The sequence below is a fragment of the Amia ocellicauda genome, chromosome 2, assembly GCF_036373705.1.
Source record: "Amia ocellicauda isolate fAmiCal2 chromosome 2, fAmiCal2.hap1, whole genome shotgun sequence".
NCBI lineage: Eukaryota > Metazoa > Chordata > Actinopteri > Amiiformes > Amiidae > Amia > Amia ocellicauda.
The window spans coordinates 39,141,112-39,165,781 of record NC_089851.1 but is presented as its reverse complement, the minus strand read 5'-3'; the positions used below and the strand labels follow the sequence as shown (position 1 = coordinate 39,165,781).

General features: G+C 35.7%; 1 long non-coding RNA gene across 2 annotated transcripts in view; it reads left to right on the top strand.

Annotated features, from left to right (window-relative positions):
* The window catches only part of LOC136771202 (uncharacterized), a 124,724-nt gene that overhangs the window by 43,371 nt on the left and 56,683 nt on the right, over nucleotides 1-24,670 (top strand). For both annotated transcript variants that reach the window (XR_010822305.1, XR_010822304.1), the window contains exons 3-4: nucleotides 8,667-8,800; nucleotides 16,562-16,668. This is a non-coding gene — a long non-coding RNA (uncharacterized LOC136771202). The remainder of the gene's footprint in view (nucleotides 1-8,666; nucleotides 8,801-16,561; nucleotides 16,669-24,670) is intronic.

Genomic DNA, 24,670 nt, shown 5'->3' with positions numbered 1-24,670 from the left:
TGATAATAATTGGGTTTAGTTTGCATTTCAGGCCTCTAATCTAGCTAAATTCCCGATCGGATTCAAAGGCTGTTTTTAGGAGTTCTCTCAACCCTCAAACACTTATACTCACCTTTACTTCACAAAAATATGTGAATGGTTCTGTAGCTTTAGACCAGTGGTCCTCAAAGTAAATTGGGCATGGGCATAAATGTTATCTTACTTAGTTGTTTGATGGCATACTGACTAACAATAATGAAATAAAGTAAAAATAATAATACTATATTATAATACATATATATACTGAGTGTACAAAACATTAGGAACACCCTCCTAATATTGAGTTGCACCCCTTTTTCCCCTCAAGACAGCCTCAATTCATCAGGGCATGCACTCTACAAGGTGTTGAAAGCGAAATGTTGACTCCCCACAGTTGTGTCAAGTTGGCTGGTAGTAGCTCATCCCATCTCATCCCACAGATGCTCTATTGGTTTGAGATCTGGTGACTGGGCAGGCTACTGCAGTGAGCAGAATTCACTGTCATGTTCGTGGAACCATTCCTGGATGAACCTAGCCTTGTGGCATGGGGCATTATCCTGCTGAAAATAGACCAGGCAATGTTTTTCCAATCCTCCAGTGTCCAGTGTTTTCATTCCTAGCGGACTGCAACCGCAGTTTCGTGTATTTTGCTGAAAGAAGTGGAACTATGTTAGGTCAGCAGCAGCCATATCCCATTTTTGTGAAAGTATGATGTGTTGAGCAGAGCAGATAGAGGAGCAATGTTATTTTAAAATGACAAAACTTGAGACCTTCATTGTCTCAGGGGGAAAAACTCTTCTATGGCAAGAGAGAGATGTAATATTACTATTGATATATTATTATTATAATTATAAAATAATACTACTACTAATAATAACAATGATTATTTATAAAGCACATTTCATGCTCAATTCAGCTCAAAGTGCTTTACATACAGAATAAAAATACAAGAGAAGAGACCAAAAATGAGACCATTTGTATCGAGACAGATCATGAGACAGGGTACAAAGACACAAAAATAATGTATAGAGAGACGTGAAAGAGTTTAAAGGGACAGACAGTGATCGTATATGTTGACAAAGATACAGGCAGTAAAGTACTAACATTATAATAACATTGAGGGTAATGAGAGAGAAACCAAGGAAAACACCAAGGAATTGCTTTCACTCAATGTGATGTTCCCTAAGATTATTGTGGTGTCATTGTAGTGAAGTCCACAAGTCATATAGCGTCCATCCAGAAACAAAATGAATTGCCACCACCAGCCTGGGTACAGGATTTGAAGCAGGGCTCTGAAACGGCAGTCAGCGCAGCACAGCTTCCTGTCATTTCTCCACAGCAGAGCAATGAGGACAGAGAAGATGACTAATGGTCCCAGAAACCACAGGCAGACATAAGTGAGTCTCACCCACACTGGTGAAACAGTATTGCTGGAGATGCTCAGGACTTTGGATCGAAGTTCATCAGCGAATTTCACACACAGTTTTTTGGACATTGTGAAACTGCCTAAATTGTTCGGGAGGTGCTTCAATTCGATCAATCAGTTTTAATTTGGCACAGAGCTCTTCCTGTCTCAGATTTAAGGCAAACAATCACTTTGGCAATAATAGCCAATGTATCGATCAGGCACAGTGGCGAGAAAACTACAAAATCCCCAAGGTGGAAAAGAAAAACTATTTTACTATTTTATATGTGCCAGTGAAGATGGGAAAGGCTGTATGTGTATAATTTGCCTGAAAGTTTTCCCTAATTGAAGATACAAGTTAAATAGGCACTGCAGTACAAATCATCCAGAATATAAAGACACATACCTGATGTAGTGGAACGATCTTAAAGCTGTTTAAGTTTTCAACAATGTAGGCAGTGCAAATCTGACCACCGAAGCATAATTTGGAATCGCATGGGTACTCACAGAGAAAAAAACATGTCAAGGTAGGGAAATGGTCAAAGAAAGTTTTCCGCAATCATTTCATTTAGCCCCCCAAGGGCTCTAACCTTGATTAAAATGGTTAAAGTTTGAATACAAATGTTTAATTGTACTCAGTATATTGTGTATATTCTCTGTCAAACCGAAACATGTATTTCCTGCCAGCGCCTCTGCTCTAACACACACCTTTTAGGATCCTTATATTTTGGGACTCTAACCCAGAAGTTGTGAGACTCTTATCCACGCCTTTAGAATCCACTTGAAAACACTGTATAAAAAAATGATTGTGTTGCCTGGTTGGTCATATCGGATTCAGTTAATTTCTTAAAACATCACAGCAGTTTAAACTTTGCATGCTAGTATTTCAGTACTTTTCTTCAACATCAGCTTTCAGCTTGACAAAAGCATGGATATTGAGGATGTTGTTGGAGTTGTAGTTTGTTTAAGATACCCACATGGTGTTGGACATGCTTCTGATGAAAGCTGCAAAGTGGATGCATTTCGAGAAGCTTTCATAATAGATGTACCTGTTCACTTCAGCACCTTGAACTTTACCCAACAGGGAAAGGACAAAACCCCAATATAAATGCTTCCTGCAGTAAAAACATTTAAACCAAAATACCTTTTTAAGGATGATGTGAACAACAAAGACTTTACCATTTCCCGCAGCTGTGGAGCATGACAATTGAAAACCAGAATTTAACAGAGCAGTTTCCGACTGATGTGCACACGGAGCATAAAACCGACCTGGAGGGTAAATTTGACAGTCGCTTCACAGAGATTTTGTACTTCAAATTATCTATCACATTGCTAGATGCTGCTTTCCTACAAAATGTGAGATAAACGGTTTCTAGTCTTAAACCTTTTTATTCTGAGAAGGCAGCTATGCACTTCGAAATGATCTTTTTGCAATAGTACTGCAAATCAGTGTAGATTTTTGGCTGCAGGTACCAAGAGAGAAGTACCTGTGTTTGGAGGATTAGGACAGAAGAGAGGCCCCAAAAGCAGATGTTATTATGTGTATAAACAAATACATACATTTTAAGATGGATTGCATGTTCAAAACTAATTGTGGATATCCCACAGAGTAGGTTATTAAAACATTAACATTATCTAAGTATACATATTCATCTAATGATTCAAACCATTTATTCTCAAAGACATTTCGGTCTTCAGACATTAAAGAATCAATAAATAGGTTTCCCCCATCAGCGTTAATCAGATGTCAACATATTTTGGATAAATTTACTCTACGAGTTGCAGGTATCATTTAAATTGCCCTGTTCTGAAAGTTGAGAGCCTTCAGGAAGCATCTTGATGTAATTTGACTTAATTATAAACTAAACAAACAAATTGTCTCTTTTTGTTATCTTAACCTATCTTTTATAGTATTGCCAGTGGAAAGATAATTTACTCCAAGCTCCACTTGCTCCATGTCAAGCTCAAAATCTAATTTTTACATGCTGGTTTTGTACGTCAATTGTATATTTTTCAGTTGTGGTTATGACAAATATTCAGTTGTTATTCTGAAGGCTTAAACATTTGGGAATTTCATAAAATAATATTGTTCGAACAGCTAAGGCATTCTGGCAGTTAAAATTTGCAATGCAAAACATTGTTTTACATAAAGGTGCAGCTTTTTCATTATCTCTTTGTCTGAAATGATTGCCAAGAAATTGTTTTGCTTGGTAAACACCCCACCCCCAAAAAGAGAAAACGTTAAATTCAGTAAATTCAAAGGATTACATTTTTTTAAGCAAACTGAAATTTAGGAAGAATTTTGGAATGTAAAGTTGATTTGATACTGCTCAGTTATGTTTTTTTTTTTTTTTGAGTTATTTAAGTCACTGAATAGAAGTCACATGTAAGGTGAAATTTAACAATAGAGTTATGTTGTTATAATAGAAAGTAAAGGAAAACAATAATTAGCAATAATTCACCAAAGCCAGAATTGCACAGTATATTCAGTAAAGCATTTTTTATTTATTTGAATACTGTCAGGTCACTGGCAGAGTTATGAAATACTGCCCATGCTCATCCTAAAGTCACCATTGCAAAACAAACAAACACTCACAAAACTCTGTTACCTGTAATTTACAAAAGTAGCTATTTATATATAAAAATACATTGTATGACCGCAATAGGCAGACATAGAAGTAGCTGACATATGAGTGATAAAGGGAGAGGAAAAAATACAGAAATAACCAAAATGAGCGAAACAAAAAAACTATGATATTTGAATACCATTGTGTTTCTTATGCAATAGCTCTACTGCTTTTCAACTGTGGTTTATCCTTTTCCTTAGGAAAATAGAATTAGTTAATGATTAATTTTAGGTGTCAAAGTGGCATTATGTTTTTGGAACATTTCATTATTATATTGTAATTAAGCAAGTTAGAACATTTTTACATAGTCTTAAACCTTTATGAAGCTCACTCTTTTTAATTAAGAGTTCCTGGACAATTTGCCTTCCATAATATTAATGATAATAAAAACTGCATTATTTTACTTATGTTCCCAATGTCTTACTATGACAGAAGCTGACAGGGTGCATTTGTTTTAGCTGAAGTTGAAGCAGTTCTTTGAATCCAAATTATATGCAAATTGGGTGTTAAAATGAAATAGATAATGTAAGTGATTTTATTGTCAAGTTAACATTCCCTGCAAGCTGTTGTTTCTAAGTTTGTAAGTTTAATGTAAATCATTTATTTACCCATTTTACTATTTATAGGCCTTCCCGTGATAGCACACAAAACTATACATAAACTACTACAAAACTACCAACTATTGTTTACACTTGTAGTTCAATTTACTTTTAACAAGTAGGAATTATATAATTATATATAAAAAGTTATTTTCCCCTTACAAGCAACAAGTGACCTCTGCATTTATATATTTATACCAAGTGTACAAATATTTATTGGAGCAACTGTTTATATCATTTGAAATGTAGAGTCTATGGGGTCTAATGTTTTCACTATATTATTCTTATTGTACTCAGGTGAAATAAATATATTGAATGAAGTTATAAATCACTTTTGCTAAATTAAAATGAGTGAAGTGAAGGCAGCAACATTATTTTTCTATAGTTAAAAATTGAAATCATGACCTGTTTCTGAGTTTCAGATATTTGAGAGGAGGATTATTTTTAGGTTTGTGTCGATAAGAGCATCAATTTATTTAGTCCTTAGGTAGTCTTCACTGGACAATCCTAGGGAGCAATGTTTTTTTTCATATTTGATCGTACACTGCTTGAGTTTCTTGAAAAGCGCTTTATAAATAAAATGTATTATTATTAGAAGATAAACCGTTCATAGTTCTGCATTTGTGGTATGGCTTCTTTGTGGATTTGGATGCCTCTTCCACTTGTCCAAGCCATAATTTCCTCAGCCAAGCATGATCAAGCTAAATCTAAATACATTATTACACACCATCCATCAAAGTCTTATTAGGGTTTGGCCAAAGTTCCTGCATTGGTGTTGTAAATGAAATTTCGGCACCATAATCTTGCCCACAGCAGGTATACATACGGGGCTCAGACACTACATTCCCACAATTCATTGCTTCCCATTCCTTCAATTTCTCCAGACCATCTTTGCAGCAAACGTCCTGGCACATCCACACCAGGCCATCGTTCCCTCTGCCAAAAGAGTTCAAGTCAAATCTAAATCTTACACCCCGTCCATGAAAGTCTTTCGGCCAAAGCTCCTGAACTGATATTTAGTGCTATAGATAGCTACCTGATTGGAGTGATGCTTTTTCTATTTGCTTTTCCCTCTGGGATAACATTTTGGTGTTGAGAATGGAACAGGTGCTGTGTTCTCTGTCACAATTTCCTCTTAGCCCAGGGCCATTTCTTAGTCCCAGTCCGTCCCTGCAACCAGCTGGATTGTGTTGCGAGAGCTTGTGATTGGCATATATTATTCATTGGACATTAAAAATATAAGAGGATGCTAACGAATAATCATTTTAATAGTCTAGTGCCTATGACTAAAATACAGTGAAAAGGAATTTTGAGCAAGGTTAGCTTCCTTTTTTATGTTTCATGTAACCTAATACTGATTATTAAAAAATATTTGAAAGCTATTCAAGTCTCAAGTTATTGCCCTTTGCACTATAGCCAGAGATATTTAGTAAAACAGTGAAGATGGCATTTGTTCTTTTGAAAATTACAACAACAGAGGAGATTCATTCACAGCAGAGATTGTTTGTGCAATAAACAATCACACATTCAAACAACAATGAAAATAAACGGCGATCGCAGTGCATTCCAACATTTGCATCACTCGATCACGACAATCGCCTATGCTGGTTTGTACGAATTGTGTGTGCGTGTGTATGTGTGTGTGTTCGCCAGGTAAATAGTGACCTTCTTATTCCAATACCATCTACAGAAAGTATGTTGTCTTGCCAATTACAGGCTCTCTCAAAATAATCAAATTGCTTGTATTGTCCAGGCCCAGTGGAATGAACCCCTTTACTCTGTGAAACTGTTTTATCTCAGTATGCTTTACAACTAGGTTAAAGCTGGGAAATAACTATGTGAGCTTTGTTATTTAGTGCTGCTCTCTATTCTCTAGTGCTCCTGCTACAGAAATTACAGAAATCTGAAAATCAGACAAAGAGACGAGTGATTGTCAGATTGTTTCAGATTACAGATTGATATCTTATTCTGACGCATAAAACCGTATGGGACCGTTAGAACTGTGGAACCTTCCCTGCTTTACCACTCTAGGTTTTGTACAGTTTTACAGTATTGGTGTGTTTATAGATTGATTTCTGATTTTTAATAAAATATAAATAAATATATACTGTACATGCTAGCATACACACACTAATGAATCCAAAACAGTCCAAAACATCAGACTTTTTAACATGTATGTTTACCATAAATTAATCTGATCATAATTGGTAGGAATATTAAAACTACAATAATAGAATCATAGAAAATAGTCTGCAGAATTGTTCTTTATTCCTGATCAGAACAGTGAATATCTTTTTAGTATATTTGTCACTGTGATACATATGTAGGGGCTATTTGAGCTATTTTAGTTTCTGGCTTGTTCAATGTCTGAGTACATTAATCACTGTGTATTTTTTGCACCAATTATCACGTGTGAGTTGAATCATTCTTCAGTGAAGTCTAGACATTTATTACACCACCACACTGTTCATTCAGACTGCACTAAACTACTTCCTCCTGGCAATTTACTTCCTTTGGCATAACCAAATGTTTATATATTAATCTCGTACTAAATAACTATGGTTCATTTTGTAGTAACTTTTAGGTATTTACATTAAAATGTGCTTTACTGAGAAGCCTCAAAACACAATGGACAATACACAGCAGAGACAAATAAATAAAAAGCTGAACAGGAGGACAACCCCCAATCTGGATCCAAGCACAACCAATCAGATACTCCCTCCTGTACACACACTGTCATTTATACCATGTATCAGCTTCCTTTCCTCTGCCTCAGTAGCTTTGCTTCCAACCGTGCTCCCTTCTTGCATAAAACATTAAGAACAACATTCCTCCAGCTCCCCAGTCTCTGCCTTTGCAGCAGCTTTTTGGGTTTATACATCATGTTTCCGATGGCCTCGTCCTCATGGCCAGGCTGCTGTTTCCTCATAAGCAGGTTAAGGCCAAATAAACATCATTACTTCAAATACTATCTTTCACCTGCTTCTATAGGGGATCGCCCGAACTCCTGAAATCCTATAATCTATATAAACTATAACCATATTTGTAGTGGAAAACCCTTGAGGAAAATCAGAAATTGGATGGTTGCATTGAATTACGGTAATGGAAATATTGTATCTATACGTATCATCTGGAGGAAGCAAAAGTTCCCCCACCTTTTCTGTGCGTTACAGCAGACTGGAGATGTGTTAACCCCAACATATGCAGCTGTAGTCTATGTCGTGTTTCAAAAGATTCCCCTGCATAAGCTCTGAAGAACAATTATGTCATCAGTGGAGTGCCCCCATTGGTGTGAAAGACCCTTGGTATTGCCACCTTGTGAGAGTGGGTTACTGTTTTGTGTTTTGCTCTGAGTTCCCCTTATGTGCTCCTACACTATGCTTGAGGTTTCGACTGAGTTTATTACTCTCAGGACATTATGATCCACGCCTATCTGTTGTTCTGTCTCCATTTTGTAATTGTGAAGGCAGAATAAACTGAAAGAGTGGCAGGTATAAATTAAATACAATTTTTTATTGCTTTTCTAAAATTATAAGTGTGTAACATTTTTTGTTTTCATTATTTAAAGAAACTTACTGTGTGTGTACTTTTTCATATATGCTAAGTAATCGTAATATGATAAGGCTCTCGAATCTTCAGCACTTGTCATTGAGTGATTTATCTCCCTATAAATCTGTTAATTCATGTCTGGTTATAAATAACATGTGAGAAGTAAGTTAATTCAAGTATTTACTATATTCAATTTAAGCAAGAATTTAGACATGGATTGCTGGAGATCAAAATCTGCCAGAAGATCAATGTGTAATTGTAATTAATTAATGGCAGGGTCACAGTATTAAACTCAGGATCAGACTCTTTTTTTTTTAGTGGTGCTTTATCAGCAAAGAGATCATTACAACTGTGTTATGAAAACAATCTCACCTCGGCCCCCGTCTACACTTGTCTCATCTCGTTCCAACTGCCTTTGACTGCTTGGAAAAGCTTATTGACAGGTTTTGTGTCATTTTTTTGTTGCAGGAAAATCATGAGACGATGACCTTTCAACTCAGCCAGCCCTGTGGAATGTCTGCTATACAGGATTGTCTGAAGCTGAGAAGTTATTTGGGGGAAATGAGTCCGACCGAGGAAATGGACCAAGGTGTAGCAACAAGGTAAACTGAAAACCAAGATTTTTTTCCAGCCACGATAATATGCTTAAATGTAAAATATACATGCATAAAATCAAATATGTTTTGTACATGGTGGTTAAGTAAGCTGTGAGAAGAATCAATTTTTTTTATTTAGTATTGTGTTTATATTATTATTTCTCAAGCAGGGTTTTTGATTGACTAAGGAAAGTAGAACTATGTACTACATTTACATTTGGGAGTGAAAATAAACACCCCCAGAAGAGTTTTAAGAGGTTATGTGTCTAAACTAGAAAGAACACCTTGAATCTGCTACTAAAAGGAAATGCGGGACTGGCTAGAGGATCCAGCAAATGCACACACAAACAAGAAAAACGTGAATACTTCTAGGCAAGTATGAGCTACAGTCAGCCATATGTTGGAGTCTGATAGAGATCTTTATCAAAGGATGGATTCGATTACACAACGAGGGATGACATGTCTTATCAAAGGGGATGGAGGTCTGATCTGCAAGGTGGTATTTCGTCCTGAGGGATACAATTTCCCTAATGGAGAGGGTGTTATCTCTTTCTTAGTATAACAAGGGTTTGGAGAATGCGGGGTGAATGAAAAGAAGAAAAAAGGTACTGCAATAAAGAACACACAGTTTACAAGCACCATAATATCAAGTTACCACTTCCCCCTTTCTTATGTTGGGTGGTTCCATGGTGTTTGCTGATGCAGAGAAAGGGGCTGTGTTCCTCCCAAAAGGGGACTACTTTAGTTCAGTGTCTGAAGCATAATGGATAAAGATGCTAAATACATTTTTTTATATTGATTTAGCTCTAAGTTCATATGTATGATAGATACCATTTTGTTGGAATCTATCAACACATCTAGGTAAAGAAACTAAAATAATTTCTCCATTTGTTTTTCTCAAGTACTGTAAGAAGGTCTTAAGAAAAGTAATTTAAATTTACTGTACCATTTCTTAAATAAATCTCATTTGCTTTGCAATGTGCATCACAGGTTGCACAGTCATCACCCGACTTACGTTGTCTCGTCTTGCGTCGTTCCGGACTTACTTTTAAATTAATTAACTGTTTACTGTTTCCTCCTGAATTTTCACTATGGCTTTGAATAGCTTCAACATCTGACTGGACCTACGTCGCAAGTCTTGTAACCACTTACGCTGTAACTTCGTGTGGCTCATATTGCTCTAGCAAACTAATTGTTGTTACATAACTGCCAGCTATACAGAGCTGTGGACGGAAGCCACCTTTGTGTTTTGGCACCGGTAAACGGTTGTCAGGATTATATTAAATAACATGGAGGTGAAACATCTGTCATACTACCAGGGAAATAAATTTGGGTCATGTTTCTACTAAAGTTACATATAAATATATTTATAATAATGCATCTCAATTAGCTTAGACTAAGGAATTAAGCTTATGTATTGAAAGTTACGCTATATATCTCACATTGGGCAAATTAATGTTGTATACATTAGGCTTGTTATAATTTTTACATTTACAATGACATGTTTATCAAACAAACTTTAATTGAAGCACAGCCAATGAAGCAAATATAAAATCAAAGCCATAAATGTTCATGCAAACGTTTGACTGGTGGTACCATCCACGAACAAGTAGACAATAGAACAGTAGCAGAGACAACTACTTGATCATAGAGTGAAGTAAGACACTGCCACTTCAGTCCCAGCATTGTTCTGCCATTTGGCACTATTATTGGGGATTGCTGTCACAGTCTGGGAGTAGTGCAGCTTGGATTGTTCCATTTCTAAACCTTCTTCATGTGCACAGACAGCACACATTTCAGAAGCTCCCCAATGAGAACTTCTATGGTAATGAACTAATTGTAACATAGTATTCAGCTTGGTAAACTGAAAAAGCTTCCATGGGCATTTTATTTATGCGATTAAAATGACTGAGAAGTACTTGGTCTGACTAGGTGATGCATAAATCTAATGTAATATCTGATGAACTGCATTTAATGCCAGTTATGCGGTCCATAACAATTAAAATGAAACCATTTTCAGTGCAATACTGGAAATAAAATCCCCATTTCTTTTAAATATTTTACATCATGATAAGGTGTGACACCATTTCCTGTCAAAGAATTAAAGATAAACAGCTGCTCATATCCGTTCTGATGATAAATAAAGTGTTCATGAAAATAAATGATGTTAGCACCCTCTCTCTGCTTTAACAGATAAGGAAAATTAGGGGGGGTTCCCCTGCATCAATATCTATAACCAAGGAAATTAATCTGATATGTAAAAGGACTTTACATTGGAAACCAACATTTTACACAGCCTACACCTTGCAATACCCAATAGGTGACTCACTTGACCTTTTTGTAAAGCAGATAACAACACATAATATATCTGATCTCTTCTTATGATGAACAAGTCATGTTTACCAATCTTTTTTTCAAAAAGGAAAACCAAATTCCTCATATTATTAGATAATAAAGGAGACTGGCCAGAGAACTCTTACGTAAGCATTTTGAAAGATATGTGTCACACTTTACAGTTTCACTGTATTATACAATTAATTACTGATTTCATTATTGCCATCTGTGAAGTATTTGAAGTTATTTGAAGGGTAGAAATTATGAATAGGTAATTTATTCCTGTGTAAAACCTAAAACATGTATTTGAATTATCTACAGAAAGTTTAATACACAATTGTACCAGCCCTGACACTTATTTCCTTTTGTTTTTTCACATTTGTTTTCAAACTCATTTAGAAACCAAAACCAATTCAACTTCTGAATTCAAGAAATGTAGGCCCTATATATGTATAGATGGATAGATAGATTTATATAGCTATATTTAGTTAAATGTGTTTCTAAGGTTAATTGTGCAGTTACCACTAGAATACTGTATTAAATAACTAATATAGAACATCTGTTTTATTGGAATGGAATGGATCGGGATTACAGTGTTTGCTATGTAAGAGATAATCTGTTAAGTCTTAAATTACAAATGCCCATGCTTTCCAACAACACTTAGGCCTAATAGTTAATGAAATTCAGTGTAAAATGTATTTCTGCTAAGTGCTCAAGTTAGATTTGTAGCCTGCGGGAAAGCATATCGGAAAGTTATTCTTTGTTAAAGTCTAATGTGGTTTACTTCCCCGTTACTGTTTCTCCCTCTGGTATGGGCTGTCTCTGACATTTGTTTTTTCCCAGAATAACAAGTTAGCTCAGAAGATTAACGGTCATATGAACGTAAATCAACAGATTATTCCATACAATACACAGGATTCACTGGAAGAAAGCGGTGGAGGTATAGGAAAACACAGTTGATATAAAATACTCCTTTAACGAGTTTAGAAGGATAGTACAGGGAAGTATAATTGAGCGCAAACATTTTTTAGGTCTGTCTAAAAGAGGTTTCATTGACTAACTGATTGGCATGAGAATTCAAGGAATGTGGAAACAGTCAATTGGTTGCTAAGGGCAGCTAACCACGTAGAAAAGGGACATAAGCTTTTTTTGTTCATGCTCTTTTGGATGCAGGCTATAAAACCGCTGAACTGAGGGAAAACCTTGTCTACCGCAAAGAAGGGAATAACTCTTTCTGCATGTTAGAAGAAAATAAATAAATGCAAGTGAAGTGAAGTTTGCAGGAGCTGCCCCACTAACCTATGTTGAGAAAATGTTACGTACGTGTTTTTTGATTACGGTTTTATGATTGATCAAAATAAATACATTCATATACATTATTATGGAAATGTTGTGCTTGTTAAATTTGTTGTTAATGTTGTTTATTATGTAAGATACTAGACTTATTTACTGCCTCAACCCTAAAATGAAAGTCATATTCATTTACAAAAGACAAAATACTAATTTGACCACCTTTCATGTTGAAACGATGTGGACACACAGGGGGATTTTGGGCACAGCAGAGACTGAACAGGTTGTTACTCACATTTCCTCTGGGGCCAAGGGACACCCCCTGCCCCATCCCCACCCAAGAGCACAGGGTTAGTATACACACTATCAGCATTTGAATGTTTCCGACCAAAGTTGATGTTTGCAGCCCATTTTATAGGAACACTTTGATATTTTTAGAGAATTCGAAGGAAACTGAATCTGTATATGGTCTAATTTGTATTATTAGCACAGTCATGCAGCATTAAATGTTTGCCATAGTCTTAAATATAAATGTGCGTGTTTATATCATTTGTTTATTTTTAACCGCATCTTCTAAACCAACTAAGCCTGAATCCTTATACTCATGCAAAGCTAATTCCTAAGGAGCACAGAGTAATATGGTACTGTTTTCAAATGCTATTCACTCTTCTCAACAGCCTGTCTGTATGAGGCAAGGTTTAAAGAAAATCCCACAGATTCTTGAAAAGCAAACGTTAACATTTTCTGCAGGAAGCTGATTAGCTGACGAATTTCATCTTTTGTGTTTTGTCTTTTTCCCCATTACAATACCTAGTAATAGCAGGGGTTACTCCATAAAGTTACTCCATAACGTTTTGGTCTAGTACAGTGATGCAGTGGTTAGCGCTGTTGCTTCCTAGCTCCTGGGACCTAGGTTCAATTCCAGTCTTGGGTGTCCTCCTGTGTGGAGTTTGCATGTTCTCCACTGTGGGTTTTCACTGTATGCTTTCATCCCAAAGACATGTTGGATCTCTAAAATGCCTCAGAGGACCATGGTGTTCATTTCTGGATTCGTACCCCTGCCAGTTTGTTTTCCATATACAAAGGAGAAGTGTATTAGTTTAATTGTAATTCTAAATGATTCACATACAAAATCCAGACACTGATATTTTTATACTAATCTTTAGCAACACATGCAGCAATCTCCAATGGCTCACTGGATGACATTAAGAAATTTTAGGGATGTGGGGGTGAAATTTAGAATTGTTAGGCAACAGATTCTTCCTCTGTTCTGGGATGTGTCAGTACATGGTATCAAGGGATGGACAGTAGCATATGCTTTATATTTAGAAAAGAAGGAAGTAATATTGACCCCTGTGCAGAAGCTAAACTGTGAGTGTTGACATGCAAGAAGCTGTAAGAACAAAAAGCAGAACATCTATTTAATATAATATGTACTTTTGTTACCATTAAGGTTTTCAACAATAAATAACTATAGGAGACATTTGTTTTTGCTAAAGATGTTTTGTGGATGATAGAATATAGATTTCTAAAATAAATAATACATAAAACAAACCAGGAAGCATTTTCAGTATCTGATCAAAATCCTGTTTAAATCGTTCCCATTACTGGGTGAACGTAATGAGATTCAGAGATAAAGGTAGTAAACTGTGTACAATGGGAGGCTTTGGAAAGTTCACACCACTTTCCCTCTCTCTGTTATGAGTACAGCCATTGTACAGCATTTGATAGAAGACCACAGATTTCCATTGGGATTACCTACCTAAGCAGATACACTCAATGATAGAAACAGACAGGGATATATATATATATATATATATATATATATATATATATATATATATATATATATATATATATATATATATATGTCTATATATAAACTGTGCTTAAAAGATCTGGGTAGTTGTAAAGTTGTAAAGTGTTGTAAATCGTTACTTTTCACACCTATTGACAGTGTTCTTCCTTTGTCTTTTTGGAATTTGCATATTTAACAAACCACACAGGCAAAAACAGACAGCTAGTCTGAACGCTCACGGTTCTCTTAGGAATTCAGTGGAAATGGATGATACTCAAATATGTAAACCTAAGAATCCCAGACATTTAAAAGACAGTTATATTTGTATTGCTTTTTTAATGTTAATAAAGTTTTATGTGTATAACCGTCTAGCTTTTAACTTTGTACATGACTTTGTAAATTGGCTTTGTCCTTTTAGCACGGTTTGAATTTCAGTTAATTGGTCCATCTATGCTAGGAAGCAGAAAGTGCACTTGAAATTCTGAATATTGCTCTTTTAGGTGATCCTGTGTGTAGGGTTTTTCGCAGTCAAGACTTTTCTCCATAATATAATCCACATTTATTTTATTTATTTATTTATTTATTTATTTATTTATTTATATTGCTTCCCTAAAATGTAGGAGGCAATATAACAATTGCTTCATCAGTTTATTTGAATTTAAATAAAATGTCTTCTAGCTCTAGATGCACACAATTTGAAATTTGAAATATGAACATCTCATTCTTATTTTAAACATACCTGTAAACTAGCAGTTTGTATGATTGAGTATTTGGTTGAAAAACTAAATGCAATGTATGTTTATATGCTATACTCCAAACAATTATTTTAACATTTATCACTTCACAACATACATTTAAAATAGAAAAAAAAGCCATTTTACCCATCGTGCTCGTTTGGTGTTCATTAATATCTGAGTGATCCAAGGATCCTATCCAGTCTATTTTTGAATTTTCCCAAACTTTCAGCTTCAACCACATCACTGGGGAGTTTGTTCAGATTGTGACGACTCTCTGTGTGAAGAAGTGTCTCCCGTTTTTCATTTTGAATGCCTTGTAGCCCAAGGCTACCACATACAATATTAATATATAGACTAGATTATAATACTACCACTATTGTGTGTTTGTTTGTGTGTTACAAAATGTGAATAACATTGTAACTAAAAACTAAACAAGCAGTATGTGGTAGTTAGAGAATTATGGTTCTTGCTGGAATATTCATGGCAATACAGACGTGCACAAATTTGTTGGTACCCCTACACAAAAAACGAAGAATGCACAATGGGTCTTCTTCTATGGAGGCCACTTTCGCTCAAAAAGCGATGGATGGTGCGATCAGAAATTGACGTACCTTCAGCTTGTATCTCTTTGGCAGTTATCCTTGGTTCTTTTTCTGCCATTCACACTATCCTTCTGATTGTCCTCTTGTGGCCGCCCAGGGAGGTTGACTACAGTTCCATGGACCTTCTTAATAATATTTGTCTGTTGTCACAGGAACATCAAGCTGCTTGGAGATGGTCTTGTAGCCTTTACCTTTACCATGATTGTCTATTATTTTCTTTCTGATCTCCTCAGACAACTCTCTCCTTTGCTTTCTTTGGTCCATGTTCAGTTTGGTGCACACAATGATACCATTCGGCACAATGACTACTTTCCTCCATTTAAAGAGGTTGAATGACTGATTACAAGATTGGAGACATGAGTGATACTAATTCAAGAAACAAATTAGTTTGGAATATCATTATACTCCAACTGTTTTTGATCTTTTCTAAGGGGTACCAACAAATGTGTCCAGGCCATTTTAGAATATCTTTGTAGAATGAGCAATAATTAATCTCTTTTCACAGCTTTGCTTTATTCTATGTCATACCAAAGGCATGCAAGTATACATGATGCAATTGCTTTTAATTTAATCATTTTTCAGGAGGAATGAAGCATTATTTCAATGAGCTGTAAGGTTACCAACAAATTTGAGCACATCTGTACATGCAACTCACAGTATTGAGTCTTTATTTCCTATAGTAGCCGGTCATTAACACTTCCCTTCCCAATTATCACTATGAGTTGATAAATTGAGATAAGTGTGATAAGTCTGATCTGTATAGTAACACATTTACTTTTACATGTAAACCCAGACAATGCCTGTGGTAAATATGTCACAGGCTAATGCCTATATATTTATATTAATAATAAACAAATACTAAATCTTTTGTTGGAGTCATAACTAAACCAACTATAATAGTTTAAACAGACAGCTAAGCCATTTATTGACAAACCAGTATATTCACACATACCAATATGTTTCTCGTTTCTCTAAACACTATAACATTGTTTTCTTTGTCTTCCAGCTCCACAGGAAAATGGACTGTCCTATAAACCTGTGTCAACTTCCCAGCAGGAACATTTGCATCTTAATTCCTTGTCAATAAGCTGTATTATCCAGATGAATTCCTAAGTAAGTACTTGTCCAGCTGAACAGACTACAGTTGATTTAACCCTTTGTTTCTATCTACTGTCTTTTATCTAAACCTTGTATTTTATGGCGTCCTATCATATGTACAATCCTTCTGCTACCATATCCATCTATTACAATATTTATGTTATAGTCTCATGGTAGCAGTCTTGTTAAAACATTGATTTTATATATGTATTAATGCCTCTGTACCTTGATAATTATATAGAGGTCACCAATTCATGTTATTTCTGGGTATTGTAATAAGTTACTTTTTTCTTCTACTTAACTCTGTCAATGACTTGTCATGACAGGGTATTGTTTTTCTAGTGTATTTGAATCATAATATGAAAAAGTTAAAAATAAAGCCTATACAATCACTGTTAGAATCTCTCAACAAACATTTTTCTTGCAGTTTTCACTTGGAAAATTTGTCTTAGGTATAAGTGTAATAAATTACCAAAACATTTTTGTTTAGTCAGTGTGAAACCCTTGTCTTTCACAAGTCTTAAATTGTGAAAGTCCTTTTAACAGTCAGTTGGTGTTTTTCTTCTAAGAAGGTATGAGATGAAAAATACATTAATTACTGAATAAAACATCATATCTATTTATTTCTCTTTAGGGACAGCACACCATTGTTTTTGGTTTCTACGCACACAAAACATTTCTTCTGATTGCAAAATAATTTGGAAATGATGGATTAGAACATAACTGTGTTCAAAAGTCCTCCTATAAACGTAAAACTGTGTGTGAGAGGTGGTGACTATTTTTAACTTTCATTACTATACAAACAAACACATGGGTACATATGGCATTGTTACAAAACATGTTGGGCTCAACACCCTTCCTCTCAATTGTCAAGAACCTCAAGACCACAAGTTATTTTGTTCAGTCAATTATTTTGAAGGCAAGACCCCTTTTAAATAATATTTTCTGTTATAGGGAGCTTCCCCATCAGTCTGTGGCTGCAGAACAGTTATTCAAATATCTTCACAGAACTTCTCTTCTGCAGTCTAGTTTTACACTTCTTTGAGGGGGAATTCCATCAGTGAACAATCAGTATTAGTAACTGAGAAACTGAAGTTCCAGCCTGGTTTGAAAAACTCCTCCTCTGAGCAGCTGCCTCTCTTCCTCGAAACCATTGGACCTGATCAAAAAATTGAGTCATGGACTTTTTCAATTAGAACAACTAGCAATTGTCTTTTAAAAGTCTTTTTAAACCTAGAAACTCTTTACAGTAGAGGTGTCCCTCGTGTGGTTATGCGGTTTTCACAGAAATGCTAGTAAGAAAATGCAGAACATTAACTAGAGAAGCTGCCCTCAAGCAGTAGTGCTTTACTTGTCTGAGAGCCAGTTCTCATTCATATCCTTTGTCTCAATTCCAATTGGCTTGTTAAGCCTGGCCTGCAGTTGCAATACTACTGTGAAACAGCAGAACATAAGCACTTCTACGGATAATCTGTATCTTAAAGAAACTGGGTTACATTCAGATTCTTCAACACATATAGCCCATAGCAGACAAATGTTCCTTATTATAATATATGCCTATCTGTGGACCCTGAAGTACATGTTTAATTGTAGATCCCCACAGATACAATTCGAAATCCATGATTCACAAAAATCAGTCAGTACTACTCAAGAAATAACTGGGAAAGATTTGGAAGGTGTTTTAAGTAATCCCCATTACAAGATTATACTTAAATAAATTTACACAAACAGTTCAAATAGATTATAGGGGACCAACTACATCTATATTTATTTGTTTGTATTTATTACACCCTTGTCAGAAGAACCCCTGAATAAAGTTTCTGTTGTCCCTTATATTTTCTCAGGTGTCTAACCTGCTTCTACTGTATATCAGTCACACAATATATAGGATCAAATCAAATTGATTAATTAGTAGTAGTATTTTTTTCGTTATCTCTCGAGGAGCAAGATTTAAAAAAAAATTCTTAGTTCTTGGTGCTATTGATTGCACACATGTGCTATGATATGGCGTAGTAAAATTTCCATACATTGGGTATTTAAATTGATCCATTTTTATTTAGTATAGCACGCTTTGCAGTGTAGCCAGAGTTTGAAAATGAACAGACAAATAAACAAATGAACTATTAGACACAGAGGGGAGAAAATCAAAAACTCCTATAGGATGGCTAATTGCTATAAGAGAAAATAAATCTCTGGGGGTCCACGGCTTAAGGCCTAGGCCTAATGGTTGCCTCCCCTCCAGGCAGAATGAATGTATTAAGATCATTTTAAAATATGTTCAAAAGCTTTGAGAATTGTGATCTTTGAGAATTGCCATTGATCTTTTTAAAAATGTTTTTTTCCTTCCTAATTCAGCAATTCACAGAAATATTTGTGACAAATGTGAGAAATAAGAGCCTTTATATTTCAAAAGCATTATTAAAACAATCAAAAGGATACAAACCTATTTTAAAGACTGACTGCGTTGCCCTTGTGAAAAACACATCTTTTGTAAAGTGACTTCACTTTGTATCTTTTTTATTTTCAGTACCCTTAGATTTTGCAGATCTGCTATAACACATTAATGTCAACACATTACTAACTAAGAAAGTGTACCCAGAAGTGTAAATGTACATAACTCTATTATCCACATTTTTGTGTATCTACTATAAGTTGCCTATTAAATGCAGCACAGTTAACAGTAAGAGTGGAGTAAAGGAAATGTTTTCTGGCATTTGTAGCTAATCATTTTGAGTTATTTTCCCCCAGCTAAATTTGAACTTGTACTACCTTTCTTGTGAATGGTTGTTGAAAGAGTGGGGAAATTGTAGAGAAATTATTTTTTGGGGCAGGAAATCCCTACTGTACTATATGTGAAATCAGAAGGTATTGAGTTATACGTTGTCAGAGAAAAAGCAGTTCCAGAAATAGACAAAAGTTGTGGTAATTGAAGTTGTGGGTTCATATGGGGGAGGAGGGGAGTGAGAATGACTAATTGTAGGTGTATAGGTTAGGAAATTAATTTGAAGTTCCTCTCATATGTATAGACCACAAATAGATTAATTTGTCAACTAATGGTAAGTGGAAAGTGCAAGATTATAACTGCTTCCAGATTTTGAATCCTGCTGAAATAATACCAATGGTACAGTGGATTTTACCTACTGATTGATTTTTCTTAATTGGTCTGTGTCGGTTCCCACTACAGTGGTGGAGCATTGGGCAGGGAATAATAATTATGCACCAAGCACATACACACAATAAATATTCATTTTATTGGATGAGGCAAACAAATAAACTAAATTAACAAACTGAAAAATCGCGCACGGCAGTTTCTCAATGTTACTCAAAAATGTACTTACAACCCTCTTAAAGAGCCTCCCTAACATTCTCTCTATATATATATATATATATATATATATATATATAGAATGAGAGAGAGAGAGAGAGAGAGAGAGAGAGAGAGAGAGAGAGAGAGAGAGAGAGAGAGAGAGAGAGAGAGAGAGATTTTATTAAGCATATACATCTTATTCTGAGACTAGGGGCCGGATTAAATTAAAACTTTGACCCATCCGCTAATAGAAAACTACAGAACTGTACTCAGTTGCGGATTCATTTTCAGTAAGATGCCACTTTATTCTAATCAGAAATGTAACCGCTATGATGTACAGGTTTGTAGTTTGCTATTAGCGGGTGGGTCAAAGTTTTAATTTAATCCTGCCCTAGATGTTGAATTATTAACAATATGGAGAAATGTAAATATGTATAAACCAATGGGGTGCAGACTCATGTCCAAATAAGCCATGCAGCCAATTATCCTTTGATCATTGTGGACATTTTAATATGTAATGCTGCCCTTATTTTTAATGGTATATGTAATTACACAATTAAACTACATTAGTAACTATACTTGTAACTAAGTTACAACCCCCCTTGTAAAACAAGTAAGTATGTGGCTTCCAGATGTGGAGAGGCAGGAAAGAGAGTCAGGGAGACAGAGTGACATTTGCTGGAGGTAGGCATTTGTAGTGACCACTCCCATGACTACTGTCTGTGAAAAGTTAGTTTCTCACCTTCAATCTTTTGAAAGTTTAGCATCACAAGTTCATCGTGCATTAATGCTGAGATCCATTTGCTCTGTATTGCAAACATTGTTTTATTTTATCGGGTCCTTTGTTACAGTTAGATTTAGATTTTTTGGTTAATTAGCAACGTATTCATTGGAATTAGCACAGACCTGTGCTTAAAAAGCCTTGAAGGGCCCACACTTGACTACACCTACTGGTAGTTATGACTCAGCTAATTGGAAAAGAAAGGATTGCCTTGGGATTTTTTGAGCAGCACCATGGAACATTTTTATATCAGTTTGGGCATGCTTTCAAGGATACTGCGGTTTTGAGGAATTTAATAAATGTATGAGGCAAAGCACTTTGGAATGCCAAACGTGACTGCCTTGCAATAGCTATATATTTATATATATATATATATATATAAATATATGTGTGTGTGTGTGTGTGTATATATATGTATGTATGTATATATATATATATATACATTGAGGGAAAAAAGTATTTGATCCCCTGCTGATTTTGTACGTTTGCCCACTGACAAAGAAATGATCAGTCTATAATTTTAATGGTAGGTGTATTTTAACAGTGAGAGACAGAATAACAACAAAAAAAATCCAGAAAAACGCATTTCAAAAAAGTTATAAATTGATTTACATGTTAATGAGGGAAATAAGTATTTGACCCCTTCGACTTAGTACTTGGTGGCAAAACCCTTGTTGGCAATCACAGAGGTCAGACGTTTCTTGTAGTTGGCCACCAGGTTTGCACACATCTCAGGAGGGATTTTGTCCCACTCCTCTTTGCAGATCCTCTCCAAGTCATTAAGGTTTCGTGGCTGACGTTTGGCAACTCGAACCTTCAGCTCCCTCCACAGATTATCTATGGGATTAAGGTCTGGAGACTGGCTAGGCCACTCCAGGACCTTAATGTGCTTCTTCTTGAGCCACTCCTTTGTTGCCTTGGCTGTGTGTTTTGGGTCATTGTCATGCTGGAATACCCATCCACGACCCATTTTCAATGCCCTGGCTGAGGGAAGGAGGTTCTCACCCAAGATTTGACGGTACATGGCCCCGTCCATCGTCCCTTTGATGCGGTGCAGTTGTCCTGTCTCCTTATCAGAAAAACACCCCCAAAGCATAATGTTTCCACCTCCATGTTTGACGGTGGGGATGGTGTTCTTGGGGTCATTCCTCCTCCTCCAAACACGGCGAGTTGAGTTGATGCCAAAGAGCTCGATTTTGGTCTCATCTGACCACAACACTTTCACCCAGTTCTCCTCTGAATCATTCAGATGTTCATTGGCAAACTTCAGACGGGCCTGTACATGTGCTTTCTTGAGCATGGGGACCTTGCGGGCGCTGCAGGATTTCAGTCCTTCACGGCGTAGTGTGTTACCAATTGTTTTCTTGGTGACTATGGTCCCAGCTGCCTTGAGATCATTAACAAGATCCTCCCGTGTAGTTCTGGACTGATTCCTCACCGTTCTCATGATCATTGAAACTCCACGAGGTGAGATCTTGCATGGAGCCCCAGACCGAGGGAGACTGACAGTTATTTTGTGTTTCTTCCATTTGCGAATAATCGCACCAACTGTTGTCACCTTCTCACCAAGCTGCTTGGCGATGGTCTTGTAGCCCATTCCAGCCTTGTGTAGGTCTACAATCTTGTCCCTGACATCCTTGGACAGCTCTTTGGTCTTGGCCATGGTGGAGAGTTTGGAATCTGATTGATTGATTGCTTCTGTGGACAGGTGTCTTTTATACAGGTAACGAGCTGAGATTAGGAGCACTCCCTTTAAGAGAGTGCTCCTAATCTCAGCTCGTTACCTGTATAAAAGACACCTGGGAGCCAGAAATCTAGCTGATTGATAGGGGATCAAATACTTATTTCCCTCATTAACATGCAAATCAATTTATAACTTTTTTGAAATGTGCTTTTCTGGATGTTTTTGTTGTTATTTTGTCTCTCACTGTTAAAATACACCTACCATTAAAATTATAGACTGATCATTTCTTTGTCAGTGGGAAAACGTACAAAATCAGCAGGGGATCAAATACTTTTTTCCCTCACTGTATATATATATATATATATATATATATATATATAATTTCAAGGCTACTTTTCACATTCTAAGCATGTTGTTTGCCAGGGTTTTCCTGGCATTCTTCAGTTTTATCATGATTCACATTCCAAACAAGGATGCCTGACATGAATGAAATGAACAGCACAATAATATTATACTTAAGGCATCATGTGATAATAGTTTCAGCTGGCATTCTAAAAGATTTTTTGCTTACATTTGCAGTGGTTTAGCTAAATAGAGGGGACGAATCAAATCTTGTAATTTGAGTTTTCTTTATTAGAATTCTTCTAAATATGTATGCCTGAAAGTTTGAAAGCGTCATAAGTTGATATTGCTGTTTTGTTTTATTTTATTTCCCTTATTGTTTTGGAGGATTTTTAAGACTATACAAGTAGATGAGAAAACAGAAATGTAATCTTTCATGTCCTTTCAAACTATCATTATGATTAGGAAAAGAACAATTAAGTGTTTTTTTGAAGAATGTCATTGCCTTTAGCTATTTATTTTAGTTTGTTAAAGTAAATGTCTCATGACCTGAAAACATTTACTGCCTCTGTTATTTACTGATTACTGAGTAATTTTAAACATTTCTATTTTTGAAATTGTATTTTTTTTTCATATGAACGGGTAATGAGGCATTTGGTGACTGGTCTTGATTCTTATTAAATTAATCATTCTGTACCTTTCTCAGAATGACACTACATTTCTTTATATTTGCAGTAGCATAACGCATACACACATGAAAGAAAAGTAAAGTAAATGTTGTGTATTTTTTGCGATGTAGCAAATGTGGTTATGTTAAGAAAACTGAAAACAATCTTTAAAAATCTAGTAGAATAATAAATATTGATTGATTGTTGTTATTGTTACTGTTATATATCCTGAAATGCTACAGACTTGCAATATCTGTTGTTATTACATTAATTTAGTAATGTATTAATTATAATTTGAAATGTATTTAGTTCTTGCCATGAACAACCTAACTGACTACAGGTATCTACAGCACCTTTCTGCAATTGCTTTTTCTGCTATCCTGTACGTTAGTGGTTTTCAAACCAGTCCTGGGGTACCCCCTGCCCTGCTGGTTTTTGTTCCAACCAAGGTCTTAATTGCTTAATTGCATCCTTAATTGACCTAACCAAGCAATATACCATTCAATTAAGCAATTAAGACCTTGGTTGGAACAAGAAACAGCAGGGCATGGGGTACTCCAGGACCGGTTTGAAAACCCCTGCTGTACGTGATGAACAGTGATCCATTTTGCTTTAGACAAGTCATGGTTGTTTAAGTCTTAAAAATGCTAATATGCTAATGGAACTGAACAATCTCAGATATGTTATTTATACACTCCAACCAACACGAGGACATATAAACCCAAGCACCTAATCATAAGAACAGGTTTTCAAAGCAGAAAGCTCACCATCTTCAAAAGTGCAAAAGTGAGTAGATTATAAATTATAAGTCACCTACCCCTAAAAAAACTGATGATGGGATATCAAATCTAATTTAGTAAAATGTAGCCCATATATTCTCATTCTATAATAGAAGATATGCTCCCAACTTATGTAACAAAAGCACACAACACAACAAGCTTTATTAAATTACTATGTACCTACTTTATTTTACAGTGTTATAGTTACACATTACTCTGACATAGATTACTTAATGATAAAGTGAGAAAAAATTATGAATGTGTCTGGTTTAGCACCAGAGAGGAGCCGGCAGGGATAAAGTTGTGTTTCCATAGTAATGCTCTCACCGCAGCACTGCTGTCGCTGTTCATTTGTTAGAAATATGTGTGAAGAAAATACTATGCTCATACATTTGTAGGTCTCTGCCTTTTATGCGACCTGCTTTCTAAGCCTGCACTTCATTCCTCTAAGCGCAA